At 38.5% G+C, this 18,570-nt stretch overlaps 1 protein-coding gene across 1 annotated transcript in view; it reads left to right on the forward strand.

Moving 5' to 3' along the window:
• The first annotated feature begins 1,312 nt into the window (after window positions 1-1,312).
• LOC140324386 (long-chain fatty acid transport protein 2-like) overlaps window positions 1,313-18,570 on the forward strand; it is a 67,171-nt gene continuing 49,913 nt past the window's right edge. Inside the window, exon 1 of the mRNA XM_072402251.1 lies at window positions 1,313-1,425. The gene's annotated coding sequence lies outside the window, so the exon portion shown is untranslated. The remainder of the gene's footprint in view (window positions 1,426-18,570) is intronic.

The raw sequence follows: 18,570 nt of genomic DNA on the forward strand, positions 1-18,570 counted from the left end.
AAGAGCAGCAAGTTAAAGTAAAAGAAAAGGTATGTAAGTCAGTTATTGCATGCCCTATTGCATTGTTTATTTTCAACAAGTCTGTCTATATGGCATTCAAACAGCACTTCAATCAAAACTGGAAGGTCCACTACACTTCCAGCCTTCCACGCCCTAAACACAAATGACTAAAAAAGCCAGACAAAAAATGTTTTAAACAAAAGAATTGTTATCTTGACCCTTTCTTTTATTGCTTCCACTATTCCTTATGAGTCATGGTTCCCAGCTCCTGCACTGGAGTGCCTGAAATTTCATGAGAATGCAGGCCATGCTGTTGCAACTTGGGGATAGGTGGCCATAAGTAAGAAGGCCTTCAATTCGGTTATAGATCGACTTTGTTGATATCTGACCAATATACCCTTTATATGGGTAATAGTTTACTGACATCCCTCAAAATGATTGACTTTTGACTAGGTTCACTCATGTGAATTGCAGTAATATGCAAGCTAAGCCCAAAGCAATAAAGCAACTCAGCCCAACAATGTGTTGCAGCGTTATCAGGTAACGCACTGCTGGGCATTGTGCCGTGCTGCATCAGCTAAATTACTGCAAGTCTGTTTTCTGTCTAGTGTGTAGCCAGTTAATTTAATGTAAATAGGCTTCGTTAAGGCAGTGCACATTAATGTGTTAGGAACATATGTTAACATTCCTAGGCATTTCAGCTCAAAAAGGCTGGGTCTACATCTATTACTTTTTTTTTTTAACTCTTATAAACTCTCATACTACTTTTGAATAAGTTTATGTGAGTTTATACAAGCGTTTAAAAGCAAACCTAAAAATGTCTGTAAAAACCCATATTACTTTTATGTGGATTTGTAAGAGGATGAAGGGTTATAACTCATGTAAACCCCTGTAAACTCATCTATTTGTTTTCAATAGAAGCAGTTTTTAAAAAATTATAAACTCTTGTAAACGCATGCTAAAGTTCCCATTAAGTTCAATAGAAGCGTTTATGTGAGTTTACTAAAAATTTTAAACGCTGAAAGGAGCATTATCTATAACACTCAAAAACGTGCCTCAAAGAAACGCTCTGGTGTATTAGCCTATTGGAATGCATAGGAATTTCAAACATGGACTTTTAAACGCTCAGGTTAAATGCTGGGGAATACTGTCCATGTAGATAAAGCCTAAGAGAAATGAAGAATAAAAGCTTTGTGAATTGACCGCTTTGTGTTCAGTTGCATCCTCGTCTTTGCCCATTCAGCGGTGCTATTGAGTCTTGCAACTGCAACACAGCTGTGAATTATTAAATTGGCTGACCTTAGAACCCCATCTGCATAAAGGTAACGCGTGTTGTGGGATTATCTGGCTTCTATAAAAGAGGAGCGATCTGACATTATATGTGTCAGCAAACAACACTCTCTGGAGAAGACACTATTGTGGCTGGTGAGTAGAAATTTAAATTATTAATGACTAAACTAAACTAAACAGGAGGTGAGAGGAATCTGTTGTTCACAATGGTCTCATTTGCCATACACTGAAATCAATGAAAATTGTTTACGTAACTAGTTTAGGCTGCTTATTAGCAAAGAGAATTCTCACTTAGTTTAGTGACTGTGGTAATAATTCACTTTGCAAGAATATGCAATCATGTGCAAGAAAAAAGGATTTTGCTTGCACATGATTGAATGCCTGAATTTAGGAGCTCCTTATTCACCAAACTTACTGATATAGTGATAATTCTATTTGCTAAGTGAAAAGCCTAAACCCCTTTAGTAAATCAACCCCTTTGTGTTGCCAATGACAGGGCTGCCACCCAGAGGTTGAATTTACCTACTGAGCCAATTATTTAAGACCTGAAATATTCCCATTTTACCTTGTATAAAGTCATTACAGTTAACTGTCCATTATGTGTACAATACAATGTATTAGTTCACTTCAGGTGATCTTTGTAAAGCAGTATCAGCATGATCCGAACCAGTGTGGTTTGTTGCTCCCAGATACAGGACAAATTGCTACTTTGAGCCTAAAACAGGCAAACTGAACTGCAGATCAATGTGTTTGCCCATGTTGCCCTTGTTGTTGATGCATTTCCATTCAACCAAAGAGGAACAGCTGGGAACTCTTTTGTGCATATCTGCAAGTGGTTGCGATTGGGTCAAGAATGCGATTCCTGGAAGAAATACACTACAACCACAAGGGCAACATGGGCTGTTGTTGGGGTGCTGTGCAGTAAACTGCTACCGTTTACCGAAGGTCTAAAATAGCCCTCAAAGTGATATGTTTAGCCTGCAATAAAAATGTTTTATTAGTGCAAAGTTGAAGATGGGGCAGCATCTGCACTTCTTTCTTTATATTTTGAATTTATGATTAGAAAAACCATGACGTGACAGTGTGCTCACTGCAAAATTCTTTCGTTTCATGAGTGATGCCAATGTTGTCAGCAGGACAGGAAAAAATAGAAACCCTTCCCTACTCTCGGAATCTTCTGATTCTGACACAGAGATCAGATTTGAAAAATTCCGACCCATCTAATGTTTTGGATATTGACGCATTGCCAGAATGTGAGGTAAAAATTATCTTCTTTTTTTGTTTTTTTTTTAAAAGGGTAAAGCCCCTCCCCTTTTGTCTTTATCACCATAGCGATAAAGACAGAAAGCAGAATTTGTCATGTATTCCAGGAGGCTTCTGGCTGCTCCTTCTGTGCATGTCTGATCTTGGGCATTCACAGAAGGAGCTTTTTCTTCAATGGAAAAAAGAAAATGCTGATCTCTAGCATGCGCAGTGAGTGAGATTGGCACCTGTGTTTTGCGCCTGCGCAGTGCTAGATGGGGTAACGTGGGCAGAATGTGAAAGAAGGGCCAAGAAGATTTCTGTGCCTGGCACTTCCTCTGCACCGGGACGGAGGAGGATTCCAGGACAGAGCTGAGTTTATTTTTTAGTTTACTTCTGCTTTAAGGATGCACTTTACAGAATGGATGCAGCCTTGGGCTTCCCCCTTCTCACGTGATTCAGAAGAGGACAGGTAAATGGCAAAGTATTTAGGTAAATAATATTGGGATTGGGTATTCTTTGCAAAGTGAATTTTCATCACATTTAAGTAAACTATTCTTTGCAGAGTGATATCACATTCTGTTAACACTTTAGTAAATTAAGGCCAATGTCTATTACCAATACTACTGCAGTCCTATTTACTGTTGCCTCCAACTGCTGCTGGCCAGGCCTGTCACTACACTTCACTGAGAGTCCAAGAGAGCCTCCATTCTCTTCATAGTTGTGTGAAGTCCAGCAATTATAAGTGTTTAAAATGAATGTCTGTGCAGACTTAGCCTCAGGGTCTGAGAAGCCTATATCCATCGTGTTTACTATTAATTCTGCATTATGCCAAAGTTTGATTTTGAGGCCATCTTTCTAAAGTTGAAACAAAAATAGATTGTTCAATATAATAATAAGCCAACACACACTGGTAATGTGTATAATACTTAAATGGGCTGGGAAGTTCATCTAAGGACAGCATTCAAAATAAATCTGCTCAGTTCCTAGCCTATCTGCTAGACTGGTTCTTTCAGTTTGTAGGTCAAACTTTCAGTCTTTACAACCACAGACTAATTCTCAGTCCGTTCATACATAGACTATCGCTGTCTCTCAACAGTCATATACTGTTAGGCAGAACAAACAGTTTGATATGGCTTCCTCCAAGGCACAGGCAGACCTGAACACATTCCTCTGAGTATCCCTTCTCAAAATAATAGAATGGAAGCAATACATAAGCCACAGTTGCATAACAATTGGGAGTGGGCACTATTACAGAGTCCATAGAGATCCTCCTCATGACCACTGTTTGCTGCCAGAACATTTTAATTCCAAGCCTACCACCTACGTTCCTACCAATCCTACTACCTACAGCCTCTTATCCACATTTATCTGCTGGAAGAGTACAGTCAGACTCCAAAACCATAGAATGAGTTTATTGTGACGCAGGAACCCCTGCTTTACCATTCTCTACATCTGCAGTGCCAATGCTAATAGAGGGACATGGCCTTACTAAAGCTGTTTTGTTGCCAGGTGAGAGGGAAAGGTCTACCAGCTAAGTGGAATTCTGTCTTTTACTTGCTCTACCGAAAAACTAGAAATAGTGACTGGAGATCCACTTTAGGCTGGCCATTAATGAGCAGAAAATCTGTGCGTGTGTGTGGAGAAAGGTGTTGTGAATTGTGAAAGGAAACCCTGCTTTTGGAAAAGTGCTGGGAAAGAAAGTAATTTGTAAAAAGTATTTGGGAACAGTGTGGCTGTTACCCAACTGAAATCATTACAATTATTTCCAGGCATATACATTCACCTCCCCCATGAATTAAACATTTGTCAAGAATTGTCCAAGTATCAGGTGCTGTATTGTCCACCCACAAGTATCCTGTAAGTAAGTTCATTGTGGCAGGAGGAATTGTCACTAAAAGTACTACACTGTCTGCAACCGGTGTGGAGCAAATGACATTCTATAAAAAATGAATCAGTGATCAATTTAGGCACCCCTTCCTGATGCCTCTGGTTAACTAATTAAGTAATTGCACCACCACCAACAACCGAAATACTACCAGTATAACCTCCTACAGCAGGATTAGAGGTGAACCAATCAAAAAAATAGATTAAATCTGTCCCCAGATTTCCTAAAATAGGCTATAGGTAACCATTTCTAGTGATCTTATTAAACTTAACTTTTAAAAAATAAATATCTAAATTTGATCCATTTCAGATTACGGTAGTTACGTTTCATATGCTTCTTACCTGTTACTAGCACAGAAGATCAAAATTGCATACACCACATATGCACTGTTTTGTAAGGGTCACATACAAGGTACTCATTTTATTAGTGGTTTATAAACGAAACCAATCTCTAATAAAATTTTATGGGGGATAATAAAAGCAGATAAGAAGCATATTTCTAAAATACCATTTACAAACTTCAATAGATGTAAGGGAAATTAAATTTGTACTACAAAAACCTTAAGTGACTTGTTATTCATTAGAACCTTTAAGTGAATTGTAATCATTTGATTGTTAAAAAACACAATAATACACACAGCTAACACAAAGTTGCTGAAAACTACTAACTACTTTTTTAGGAGGCGGATAGCTCAACAAGTTTTTGAAGACTTTCGCCTGACAAATACCCCCAAGCCAGGTTTTTACGAGCATCTTGCCATACAAATGTTTTTTTGGGACATGAATATCTAGCAAAACTAGACATGATCTGTGGAAATTAAACAAATAGCACACATGTGATAGAATTCCCTCATCCTGCTCCTTGCTTCAGGATGAAAGGTGTCAATATCAGGGCAATGTTTCCCTTTTGATATAGAATGGAGAAAGTCATAAATTCCATCTTGAATCTGATTCCTGCCACCAAAACAGGAAAATCACTAAGGCTGTGTACAGCAGCAGATATTTGGATCAGATCTGAATTGAATCAGAGGCAAAATGTTCTTCCAACTGATAAGTACTAACGGATTTTTTTTTTTTTGCTCTTTGACCAGCTGTGAAGTGATTAAATGTGTTGGTAAATCCTGATAACAAGTACATATGTTGCATCATGTGAACAAACAATCTTTCCCCATCCGAATGATCACTTTCTGATTCTCTTGGATGGGTAGAATGTTGCACAGGTCTGTATTCAGTGTTTTGGGACCGTTCAATTGCTGATTCAAAAATCAATTAATTGCCAAAATTGGCAGAAGATCTGCTCAAATATACTCCAAACCTTTTGAAATCAATAATTCATACGAAGCCCTAAAGGAAATACCAGTTGTCCACTGCATGCCCTTGCAATATATTGACTTTAGACACATTTTTAGTATTTGCTCTGATCCTGATTAAGTGAATTTGCTGAAAATAAATGTGTCTTTAGATAAAATATGTATTTGTTTATAAATTGAGGAAAAAAGTGTAAAATGAATTTATAAAAAAAGTATATATGCTGGTTAATGAAATACATTTGTTGGAAAAATATGTCAATTGATTCATGCTGTGTAATATATGGCAGGAAAATGAATCCCAAGTTTGCATAATTGGTAATTTTGCCATTATGGCAACGCACTGAATCCACTGGTATTTGCAGTATTTGACACTTTTTTAAACTAAAGGCTCAATTTATGAAGCAGGGAATCTGACGTTCACTGAAACATTTCCTAGTGGAGATTCTCCTCGGTCCGTGTGTTTCAATGGAAGTAATAGATTCTCCACCAGGCAATGTTTTGCTTTTATAAATAGAGCCCTAAATGTCAGAAAGTTAATAATCATACATAGGAAATTCACATCAATATGTTATCATCTTACCTTTTTGAATGACTAGAATAGTGCCTGCGAGTCATGTCCTTGTTTGTATTCCACTTCAAATAATGGTTATGTGCAATGATAGGGCACCTGTACTGTTACTCCACAAGTCTTCACGTATAAACTAATCAGGTTTACCAAAAACTTGTAATGCTTGTAAAGGCAGGCGTGGCTTTTGTGTAAGCGGTTTTCACAATTCCTCTGATGTCCAGACATAGCAAGTTATAGAAACATTCACTTCCTTGTTTCACTCGTTTTACAGGTAAAACTGCATTTATGGAGTTCATTGATTATAGAAAGGTATTAAAGTTGACCCATCATTAAGGGTTATGCTTGTATAAGTATTTAGTCCCTTCCTTGGACTTTTCATTCTTGTTGTGTTACACCCTGGGTCTAAAAATGCTTCAACTAGGATTTTGTTCCTGATTCTTGGGTCTGGCCATTGTGGGGCCCTGGTCCTCCAATAGTCCCTGTCCCCCAGGAATCCTTGCCAAGTTCTGTAGGCAGCCAAGTGCTGAGATGGGGCTAGTAACCTCCTAAGGCCAAGTGGGGTTTGTCCACACCTGGGCTCAGACTGCAACTCCCTAAATTTCAAAGACCTGGTTCACTTTTATAATCAATACCCAGGTGATGTAGATGCATCCTCAATTCCTGGCCTGGGAAAGAGAAAAAGGGCCTGGATCCCAAATAAAGAGCTGCAATTCTGTAGTGACACAATTAGGCATGGCCTTATCCAGGCTCTTTAATCCCTTTCCCAGGGAAAGCTGAGGTATATGATGCCAAATATCCCCTAAATTTGCCATCAGGTGTTTTATTCTACCACACCCGTTACAGGCCTATGCTTCTTAACAGCCAAAAATGGCTGTTAAAAATGTGTAAAATGGCTGAAATTCTAAAACCTAAAGTCAGAATGCTGGAATAGAGATACAACAATCCTGTTTTGTGGTTGCATTGCTGCAGTGGTTGCTGTGTTAGTGTCTGCTGATGCTAAAAGGAGCTGTAGAAGATTCCTGGAAAAGCCTGCGTATTCCACCTACTATTGTCCTATACTAAATTGGTAACCCAGTTATCGAAAGTTGAATGCAAGACAGAATTTTTATATAAACAGAGCTTGTTCTAAATCTTTGTATGCTGCACCCTACTATATTGTTTGTTGGACAGATACCTAAAATTGTGTTGATCCTGAGGACTGGAGTTGGACAAAAACAGCCTTCTATATACTATGATTATTCAGCATGAGTTGACATAACTGCTTCTACTGTAAATGACATCTCACATGACCCTAAGCAACCTTATATATAAAAACCAATACACATTTGTACAAGATAAAGGGTTTATGTCATCCAGGCTTCAAGTATGGCGTAATCATGCAGAAGTTTGAGTGACATCGGACCACGTCAGAATATATTTTAATTGTTGGTGGGTTTTCAAAGGTAATGCAGAAAAAATAATTTTGCTTACATAATTAAGGATAGTGACTGCAACGCTTCAATTCATTACCTAGACTAAAATTGGCTTGCCAAGTGATAGTTTACTTTGCAGGGAGGAGCCTATATGCATTTAGTAAATCAACCACATTGACTTTTTCCCAGTTATCCAGGTTCACAGAAACTCTATATTATACCCCACCCAACTTGACACACCACCCACCCATTGTCTTTACCCCCATTCCTTGTAAACTTGTAGCACAGGTTTTATGAAGTATTTAAAAAATGTAAACATTTAACAATGTTTTCTCAATAGTAATCTAATCCTCAATTTCCCTCCTGTTTTAATGAGTGTCTTGTAGGGGTGGATAGATTTGGTAAAATGAAAGAAAGAAATCACATTTTATACATTTTAAATTATTCAGTTGCTTTATGTTTGAGAAAAAAATCAAGCATGATCGCATACCTTACTTTTACATCCATTTAAGTTAGTATTGCAAATTTATAAAAAAGGTTCTCTGTAAACTGGCTTGTTTATGGAGACTGCCAAATAAACACCATATTAAACAATTTACCTAAATGTCTTTTTGTGTTGTGACCATCATTAAATTTCTGTTTGTCCTTTACAAGCAATAGTTATCTTCAGTGAAGGTTCGTAAACATTGCCCGTTATTGGTAGCAATTCTTAAATTACCAGTAGTTGTAACGTCCTTTAGATAACATGAATGTAATAAAGCATATTTAAGATATAATTCATTTATTTCAGTTACAATAAATGAGTAGGATACTGAAAAATGTATCCAACCCGGGCATTCAGCAAGTGTTTCAGCTATGCCAATGTCAGATGGATCATTCAGTTTTTGGTAACCCATTACATACAGAAGCACACACTGCTCAAACAGTGAGCATTAAAGAGGAACTAAACTGAAAAGTGACTAAAACAAAAAAAATCCACTTACTTTTACCACTTACCTCCCGCAGGGCAGTCAAATCCATCCAAAGGTGTCTTTGGGTCCCGCGTTGTCCTGGCATCAGTCTTTGAGCCAGCACGCAGGCATGAGATTGGGTGATGTAGGTTGGAAAAAATGTTTTCTATTTTCACGAAAAGGCTTCTTCTGCGCATGCTCGTGCATGCTTCCCAGATGCTTAGGCATGCGCAGAAGGAGCACCCAAGAGCCTCCCGAGATGTGTGACGAATCCCGGGAGGCTTTGCGCCTACGCGATCGAGAATTAGGGGGCAGTGCTGCACCCTTTTTTTTTACCTTAACTTTGTATTTTCTTTAACTGTTATATTGAATGGCATCAAATAGTTTGACTTTCATAACTATCATTTCTAGTTTGATCTTTGGATTCAAATGCAAAAAAACACATAATATGTGAGAAAAAGATAATGCTACTAATGATAATAGTAACAATAGTAATACTTCCCTTAACCATGAGCTGATCAATGAATCGGAGCCTCCACAGTCCTTGTCAGGCACCATTAGGAAGATCATTATTTTTCAAATGTAGTCATCTTTTTAAAAAAATTCATAATAATGGTCCAGGGGATTTAAAATTATGAATTTAGTGGTCCGTGAGGTCAGAAAGGTTGGCGACTGCTACTCTAGAGGATGCTAGGGAGGGGTTCCTTGAGACATAAGCAATTTATGCTTCTCAATCCATTTAAGTGACACAATGATCTATTGGCCAGCAATGTCACCACATCAATATACTGTGAGCTGTGAATATAGTAATTATATTAGGGATTCCCTACGACCTGAAAGTTATTTCAAGGATCCCCCATGTTAAAAAAGTCGGGAAAGGCTGTTCTAGACCCCTGCAACTTTAGGCAGTCTGGGATGACAATACTAACCAGGACTCTATGCCCATGGGTTTCTGTAGATCACTAACAGCCAGTAAGGTTGTCCATCACCATGATAATCCAGTACTAAGTTGCATGAGGCAGGAGATTATGGTGCAGAGTCAATGACTATATTACCTTGTTCAGTAGTTACATAAATTCATGTTTTAAGTAGAGATGAGCGAATCGAAGCTGACAAAGTGGAATTCGATCCGAATTGCAGGAAAAATTTGATTCACAACGAATCCGAATTTCCTTGCGATTCGTGGTAACAAATCGCAATTTTTCCTAAAATGGCGGATACACGTGTGAGGATAGGGGCAAGGAACTCTGGGAAGGTGGGATGACCCATAATGCCATGCATGCAGCCAATCAGCAGCCAGCCAGCCCTGTGATGTCACTGGCTGACATCGAAGTGACACATGGGAGACTGCCTATAGGAACAGAGAAAGGCTGTCAATGAATTCTTGATGGTACAAGCGGATAGGAGTACTCCCATGTGTAACTTCGATGTCAGCCAGTGGCAGCTCATGCGTGACACCTGCCGTTTGTTCAGGCTCTTTGAAGAGGCTCCTGATGCTGCTGCTGCCGTCTCCACACTATGTCACCTTGCCACTCTGTGGTCCCCTGATGCTGTCGCCACCTCCACACTATGTCATTGTACAACTCTGTGGCCTCCTGATGCTGTCGCCAACTCCAGACCCTGTCATTGTGCTACTCTGTGGTCTCCCCCTAATGCTGCTGCTGCCGCCACCTTTGTGGCCTCCTCTTGATTTTGCTGCTGCTGCCACCTCCAGACTCTGTCATTGTGCCACTCTGTAGCCTCCTGATCCAACCGGCACCTCCAGACTCTGTTATTGTGCCACTCTGTAGCCTCCTGATGCAGTCGCCACCTCCAGACTCTGTCATTGTGCCACTCTGTGGCCTGTTATCCCTGTGGTAAATTTTCTGACACCTCCTGCTTCGAACCCAAAAGTTACAAGGATCAAGAGGCTCCACTTTCACGGTCTGTATTCATACTGAAATTTCTGATGCTGCCGCCACCTCCAGACTCTGTCATTGTGCCACTCTGTAGCGTTCTGATGCTGCCGCCACCTCCAGGCTCTGTCATTGTGCCACTCTGTAGCCTCCTGATGCTGTTGCCAAATCCACACTCGGTCATTTTGCCACTCTGTGGCCTCCTGATTCTGCTGCCACCTCCACACTCTGTCATTGTGCCATTCTGTGGCCTCCGCCTGATGCTGCTGCTGCCGCCACCTCAGTCACCTTCTCCACTCTGTCGGGGGGGCTCTACTTGTATAAGCGGTTAATAGAACAGGTTCTGAAGACATCTATGTGGAATCAGCTGATGAGGGTATAAAAGGAATGCGCCTCTTCTTGACACTAACATGGACCTGTAAGGCTGAGTTCATACTTGAGTTATTTGGTCAGTTTTGGCCCAGTGACTGCCCACGTGATTTTCCGTGAATAAATTCGGATCGAAGCAAATCTTTTCGGAAAATTTTTGAGAAATTTACTTATCTCTAGTTTTAAGTTTTGGAAATCTTGAGGTCACTTGGAGATCCTTGCTATATAGGATATGTGCTTATTTACTTTTTAATTAGTGCCCATTTAGTTTGGAATGTGACCTTTTCTGTACTACTCTAACCTTTTAAAAATATTTTAATATTATACCTAACTACTATGGCTTGTGTAAAAGCTGTAGTTGCGGTAAAAGCTGAAATTCTAGTCACACATACCTTTGTTGAGTAATGCAAGATGAATATTTCTTCTCTTTGGAGTCAGAAACAGTGTTGGAATTGTGTACTATCTTCTATGTGTAAAATTGCTTTGATACCAAACTCAAAATCTATTTGGGAAACTACGCAAATTCTAGGTTGCTATTCAGAGGTGCTCTGATCACGTTTTCTGCCAGTAAAACTTCTTATTAGTGAGGAATATTTAAATGTTAACTGATCATGGAACACGGGAAGATTACAGAAAACCTAACAATCTGTAGTGCATATCTCATGTAGCATATATGCTAGAGCAACGTTTCTCAACCACGATTCCTCCAGAAGTTCCTAGGGGTTTCTTGAGCAGTTTGTCCCTGAAGACTTGAACATTATTTTAAGGGGTTCCCCAGTGTTAAAAAGGTAGAGAAACACCATGCTAGGGGGTTGAGTTGAGAAATCTAATGAATTAGGTTAACTCCAATGGTATTTGTGACAAGAAAAATTGAATAAAGTAAAGGGACTCCCTTGATCTATAACATAAAAAAATGTTGATAATGGCTGATAATTTTACACCAAACTCATGTTATGTGCTTCTGGAAAACTCATAGTGATCTCACTGATAAATACAATATAACAATGTTGTTACATAGACAGTTTTTATAATTTGCACCATTAACATGGATATAAAAAAGCATTAAAAAAAGTTTGTTCTTATATTCATTTTTATTTGTAAGAGGGAAATATCTGGTAGCAGATATTTAAAGTGAAATGTTTGTTTTGATTGAAATAATTTTAATATTGTGCCTAAAATGTTGTTGATATTTAATACCAATATTTTAGAAAAAGATCATATGGACAAGTCAGGATAACTTTAAATAAATAAAATATTTGCGACCAGGCACGTCCTTTATTTCAGAAAGGATGTACGATACCTGCTGCGTTTTCAAACATACATTAAGTGTATTTAAAAAAATAATTGTGAACAGGCAGGAAAAATGTTCTCTTTTTTTGCAGAAGGGTCTTCTGTAAAAAGAACCCGCTTGCTGATAATTTTGGATTGCAGAATTTAGTATTGCTGTAAAGTTTACTCATCCTTAAGTATCTTAATGCGACTCGAGATAAGCAGATCTCTGTGTACTTATTGTTGTCTAACAACTGATATTTTCCAAGATAATGCATAAAAATCTACCATAGAGGATTGCATTTATGTAATAAGGATTTATATCAAGACAAAGCAATATTTTTGTCTTGTTTCATGGATTGTAATGAATAACTGTTATTACTCCTGACATGTATTGTAGTTGTAGCCCCATTTTCATCTGCTAATTTGTTGTGATTTGAAGATGTAGAAGAAAGGAATGAAAATGGTTGCTACTTTGGGATAATAAAAACACTTATATATTCAAGTCCCCATCCACTTGCATTTGTGTTGTCTACTATACAGTACTTACTTACTATACAGTACTTGCCTAATATACAGCTTCACATGACCTTTGATGACTTCAAGGCCCTTAGATTGGCAAGCTGTAAAATTACTTGTTATTCAACTCAGTGGTGTTTATTTCCTGGCTGACAGAAGCTGCAAAAAAATAGAATATTACACATTTGCTACAAAAGATTGTGGAGTGGAGTAAAAGGATAAACATAAAAATAATACAATTATGTGATCTAATTTTACAAACAATATGGTAAAGAAGCCATTAGCACCAATGAAATGACTGTATGATGTTAGCATGTATTAAAGTACCAACAATACAACTTTTCCCATGTGAACATCTAATACTATACTTTGCAAATAATCCTTTTTTGGGACTGACGCCATCTTTATCCAGGACAATCTTGTTATTGCATAAATCTGGTGAATGCAGGTTATGTGATTTACCTTATCATTTTAACATCTGTATATAAGTACAATTAATTTGTAGTATGTAGTATGTAACCAATGTAGTATGGATGAAAGTTAAGTACACAGTAAATATTTAAAATAATTTATTTAAAAACAGGGAATCTGACATTCCCGTAAACAATCCCTAGTGGTAATCAATTACTTTTTTTTAAAACACATGGACCTGGAAGATTCCCACTAGGGAATGTCTGATTCTCCGTTTCATTTTAACTTGTGTCAAAAGTAAGTTTCAGGGAGTGATTTGAAATTGTATTTTATGATAACCCTATGTTCTGTTTTTAGGAGCTTTATATGGTATAGATAGTGATTTAAATTGGACTCACAATGCCAAAGGCAGTCAATTTATGGACATGTAATATAAAAAAAAGTGGAAAATTGGATGAATGGTGTGTAAGTCCAGAAATGCTTTTAGTGAAGATTCTTACAAAGCTAGAATCTTAAGAAAAACTTCTGCCAGTGCTGGGATAATCCACCGTGGGTCACTTTATGCATCACCGAATATCACATAGGATCCAGGAGACCTCTAGAGCAAATACAAGTAAATCCGATTTAAGAAGTTTCAATGAGTGAAACTGAAGGACAAAACCAAAGAAAGGATCAAGGAGTAATCTGTAGATCTGACATGGAAAACTAACCAAACTAAATGAAAACATATTTGAAATGACCAACAAAAAATGTATGAATATACCCTATTGACTGTCGATCCTGTTTTTCGAGGTAGAACAAAAGAATGTAAAGAATCTCAACTTCATCTTGCAGACACTGATACCATCTCTAAAATGTTCCTAGGTTGTCATTTTAGTAACATTTTCATTTTTTACACACCCTGTTGTAAAAGTTTAAATCATCCCACCCAAGTATGGCTATTGCAGACTGCAATGTCATCTGAGAAACCCAGCTCCTTCACAAAACTGTGTGCTATCTTTATACTGACATGGAAAGCATATAGAAACTTTCTAGTGTGAGATAATAACATAACTCAGCAAGTTAAAATACCTTGGCCTTTTTATGACTTTATGGTCATGCAGAGATAATCAGAACTCCAATCAATATTGAAAATTGTTTGAGCACAGAATCTGATGTAAAAATATTTAGAAATGCTCAAAGGAACAACCATGTGGAATTCTACAGCTAGCTCAAACGTCACTTGTTTTAAAATTGTTCTTGCCTCAGGTTTGTCATTATCATGCTCTCGTTGGAAATTCCAACATTTAAACACACACCCTTGACCCTGGACCACTGAAGGCACAAGATTCTTCACAGATTATAAGACTGAAACTGTCCTGAGGCAGAGCAGGATCCTGTTTCTTGTTTAGTGATAGACATGAATTGTCATACCGAACAGGCCTGCAAGTATCTGTTAGGAAACTATGTGCTTCTGTATAGATGGAATTTGGTGTTAAACAAGCAGGTGTATTGAATGTTTTATATAGCAGGGCGATTGGATGTTTTTTCTGTGCCAACCATGGCAACATTGCAAAATATTATTTATTTTCTGATTTGAAAGGTTATACACATCCTTCCCTATATTCTATACTGACCACTATCTAATGGGACTTGGCACTAATAAACCCTTTGCAAATTATTTTTTTCAAAGCTATGGAACAATTCATATATATCTTGACTCCCTTACACTTCAGTTGGGATACCCATGAATCATATCCAATACTAGTTGCAAACAATCCATTGCAGCTAGGGATGAGCGAGTGAGATTTGTAAGTTTGATCTCGCGGCGAATGAGGTTGTGTTCTTGCTGAACGAACAAGGGAAAAAGCAGAGGGCGTTAACGGCCACTATTTCCGGCGGGCATCGAAACTGGCTGGGAGTGAATCATTGGCTCCCAGGATGAACAGCAAGGCCCAGCAACCCAATCAGGAGAGATCTTAGCACAGGCATATATACAGGGAAGGAGGGAGGGGTTAGTCACTACATCTTCTGTTCTGGGTGAAGGATAGAAGCAGGGACAGACGTGGATTGTGACAGGGACAGGTTAGGAGCTTTCTGTATATCTGTATATATACAGATATTGCAGCTACCTGTTCCTATGTACCAAATAAGCCAGTTAGATAAGAAAAATTTCTGTTCTACTCAAAAAAAATACAGATATTTTAGTCTGATACCTCTTGCTATTTACCAAAAAAGCCAGTGTGCTCTGGAAAAATTTCTGTCCTACTCTAAAAAAATACAGATCTTTCAGTCTGATACCTCTTGCTACTTACCAAAGAAGCCAGTTTGCTACAGAAAAAGTTCTGTGCTACTATAAAAAAAATAATACAGATATTTCAGTCTTTGATACCTCTTGCTATTTACCAAAGACGCCAGTTTGCTACAGAAAAATTTCTGTCCTACTCTAAAAAAAACATACAGATTGTTTAGTCTGATACCTCTTGCTATTTACCAAAAAAAAGCCAGTTTGCTCCAGAAAAATGTCTGTCCTACTCTAAAAAGCATCAAAAAGTGGGATGGTTACTGACTGGTCACCCTTCTGGATCACTACTACAAGGACAAAATGTCACAGTTTCTACCCAGCCCGGCACAAACGAAAGAAAAGGTGGCCCGCCTGAGCAGAATACTTTGTGACCGGCTGTGTGAGGAGTTCCGCGCACCACATTCCACACAGGGAGCTCAGGCGGACACTACCTCCAACGTATCTACCTGTAGTAGTAGTAGTGACAGCAGCGGGTTACACACTTCCAAAAGTCTAGGCCAAGGCTGGGGGATTTTCTGGATGCCTGACGAAACCTGATGCAGCCTTTTCTGGCTGCTGGTGCTGGTAGTGGTGTTGACGACAGCAGTTATGAGGAGGATGCCTGTCCTGACAGTAGTGAGGCCATTAATTTTTGTGTCAACATGCTTGAAATCTGCCCGCAGTTGTCACAGTATACCATCAGCTTCTTTTGTGCCCAGCATCCAGTGTTCTGTCTGAAAGAACCTTCAGTGTCGCTGGCTGAGTGGTCATGGACAACCGACCGGGTCTGTCACCGGAAAATGTCAATCGCCTTACCTTTTTGAAAATGAACGAAAGGTTGGTTACTAACAACTATCATATCCCTACTGCAGATGTCACTGATTGACTGATCAAGGACTCACTGGCCAACCAAGATGCTTCTGTGAACCCACACTGCTTCTCTGCTGAGTCTGTGGCTGAGTCTGCTGAGTCTGTGGTCTAGCCCTTCACAAATTTCAGATATTTATATTACACACTTCTGGGAGGCATTGACGATGCACTACACCCAGCTCTAGATGCCAGTTACCAATGGGGTCCCCGCTCCATCTCAGGGCCCACCATCTCCTCCTGCTGCTGCTTCTGCCGCCTGTCAGTACTCGATTCACTAAAATTGTATTACACACGTCTGGGTGGCATTGATGATGCACTACACCCAGCTCTAGATGCCAGTTACCGATGCGGTCCATGCTCCGTCTCTGGGCCCACCGCCTCCACCTGCTGCTGCCCCCTGTCAGTACTCTACTCACTAAAAGTGTACACTTCTGGGTGGCATTGATGATGTACTACACCCAGTGCCAGTTACCAATGCAGTCCACGCTCTATCTCAGAGCCCACCGCCTCCTCCTGCTGTTGCTGCTGCTGCCTGTCAGTACTCCATTCACTAAAATTTGCAATTGGAAATTATTTTTTAAACTTGCTCTATAAGCTCTGTAGCTCTGCTCATTTGCATCATACTGATAGTAATCATCTATCTTTACTGATGGTAATGCTTCATTCAAGTCTGTTGTAGTTATTTCTATCTATGCAATGATACGAAATATTATATATTGTGTATTGTTTTATATTTTTACTATGTACATTTTTACAAAAAATAGAATAAATTATCTTTATTTTAAATTAAGCCTGTGATTTGACAGTGTAGTGTAAAGCAACTGGTCACTGGGAGTGAAGACCATTAGCTCTGTTAAAGCTAGACTCTAAGATCTAAGACTTGATAATTTCTCTCAGGCATTCTCTTTCTAAAAAAAAAAAAAATACTAAGTAAATAGGCTTTATCCTTGCATGCATGTCATGGGTCAGTTTTTAGTCTTTTAGAAGAGGAATAGTTCAAACCAATCTAAGCCTATTACTTGTGTTGGCTGTTTATGGGGATGCTGACCCTATTCATTGCAATAGACAGAAATGCTTTGACAAAATGTAATGTAAAAGGCCTAGCACACAAGTGGGAACCTTAGACATTGTTCTCTATGCAATGCCTGATGTCCTTACATATCGCACAAAATGGGAACAAGACCAAATAGTGCAGGAATTTGTATTAAGGATTTATATTTATCTCAATGATAGATTTTGTGCTGGACACTGGTGCATTCCGATTACACAAACAAAAATTCTCTAAGCACAAGGCCTCGCTCTGAACCTCTTGCATTTCCTATGGAAAGGTCATTATTTATTCCAGCAGAGGTAGACCTTTCTATAGATATAAATTAAGATTTCTTATTTGGGCTGGGCCATAAGACTTCTGTGAAAAGGCAGTATGGAGCTCAGCAATGTGAATATCTTGGAGGGGCAGGTAAATATAAGACTTGGGAAGGAGAACGATTATACAGATTATTTAAAGGATAACTGTGCTAAAAGCAAAGTAGGTATCCTCCTATATGTTAGTCCCTTAGAGGTATTTATCTATCTTTGACCAACCTCACTCTCTCACGTAGAAGGAATATATACAGTGGCAACATTTTATATTTTGATTAAATGTAATAGTCAGTGGTCTGTGCTGCACATGTGTTTTTGAAAGAGAAAGTATGATGATCCAAGTTTAATACCTGAGTAGAGAAGTTTAGTATAGCAAAAGGGTATGGGGCAGAAGTGGGTTTGGCCACTGATGTTGTTGTAGTAACAAAGACGTGTATCTTATTAAGTGGAGGTGGGTACAAAATATAAATGTTTTTTTTAAATGTTTTTATTTTAAATAAATAATTTAAATCTCAATAATATGTATGTATGTATGTGCATATATATATATATATATATATACCACCCGTGTTCCTAAAACCTTTAATCATGCACTTGTTACAATGTTACAACAAATACTGTGCTTAAAACACAGTTTAGAGAACAGCCCAAGGTCAATCCCTGCTGTCTATCTATTTACTGGAACTCCCCCAACACCTTATTATCACAAGGTAATTATTACCTTTTATAAAAGGGGTGTCTACTTTTTATGTAAGGTAAAAATTTTAATTTAGGTCTTTAGGTTTTATTAGGTATGCTTATTGCCTATTCCTACAGTCAATAATCATGTTTCCATCAAGCATTACCTGGTTTCTGTTATTTGAGCTCTGGACTTTCATACCATTTACTGTTGTTCTTGCTGTAGATGCCACTTATATTCATTGCCTGTATACCTTTTTTCCTCTCATATTGTT

This window comes from Pyxicephalus adspersus, chromosome 2 (assembly GCF_032062135.1).
Source record: "Pyxicephalus adspersus chromosome 2, UCB_Pads_2.0, whole genome shotgun sequence".
Taxonomy (NCBI): Eukaryota; Metazoa; Chordata; class Amphibia; order Anura; family Pyxicephalidae; genus Pyxicephalus; species Pyxicephalus adspersus.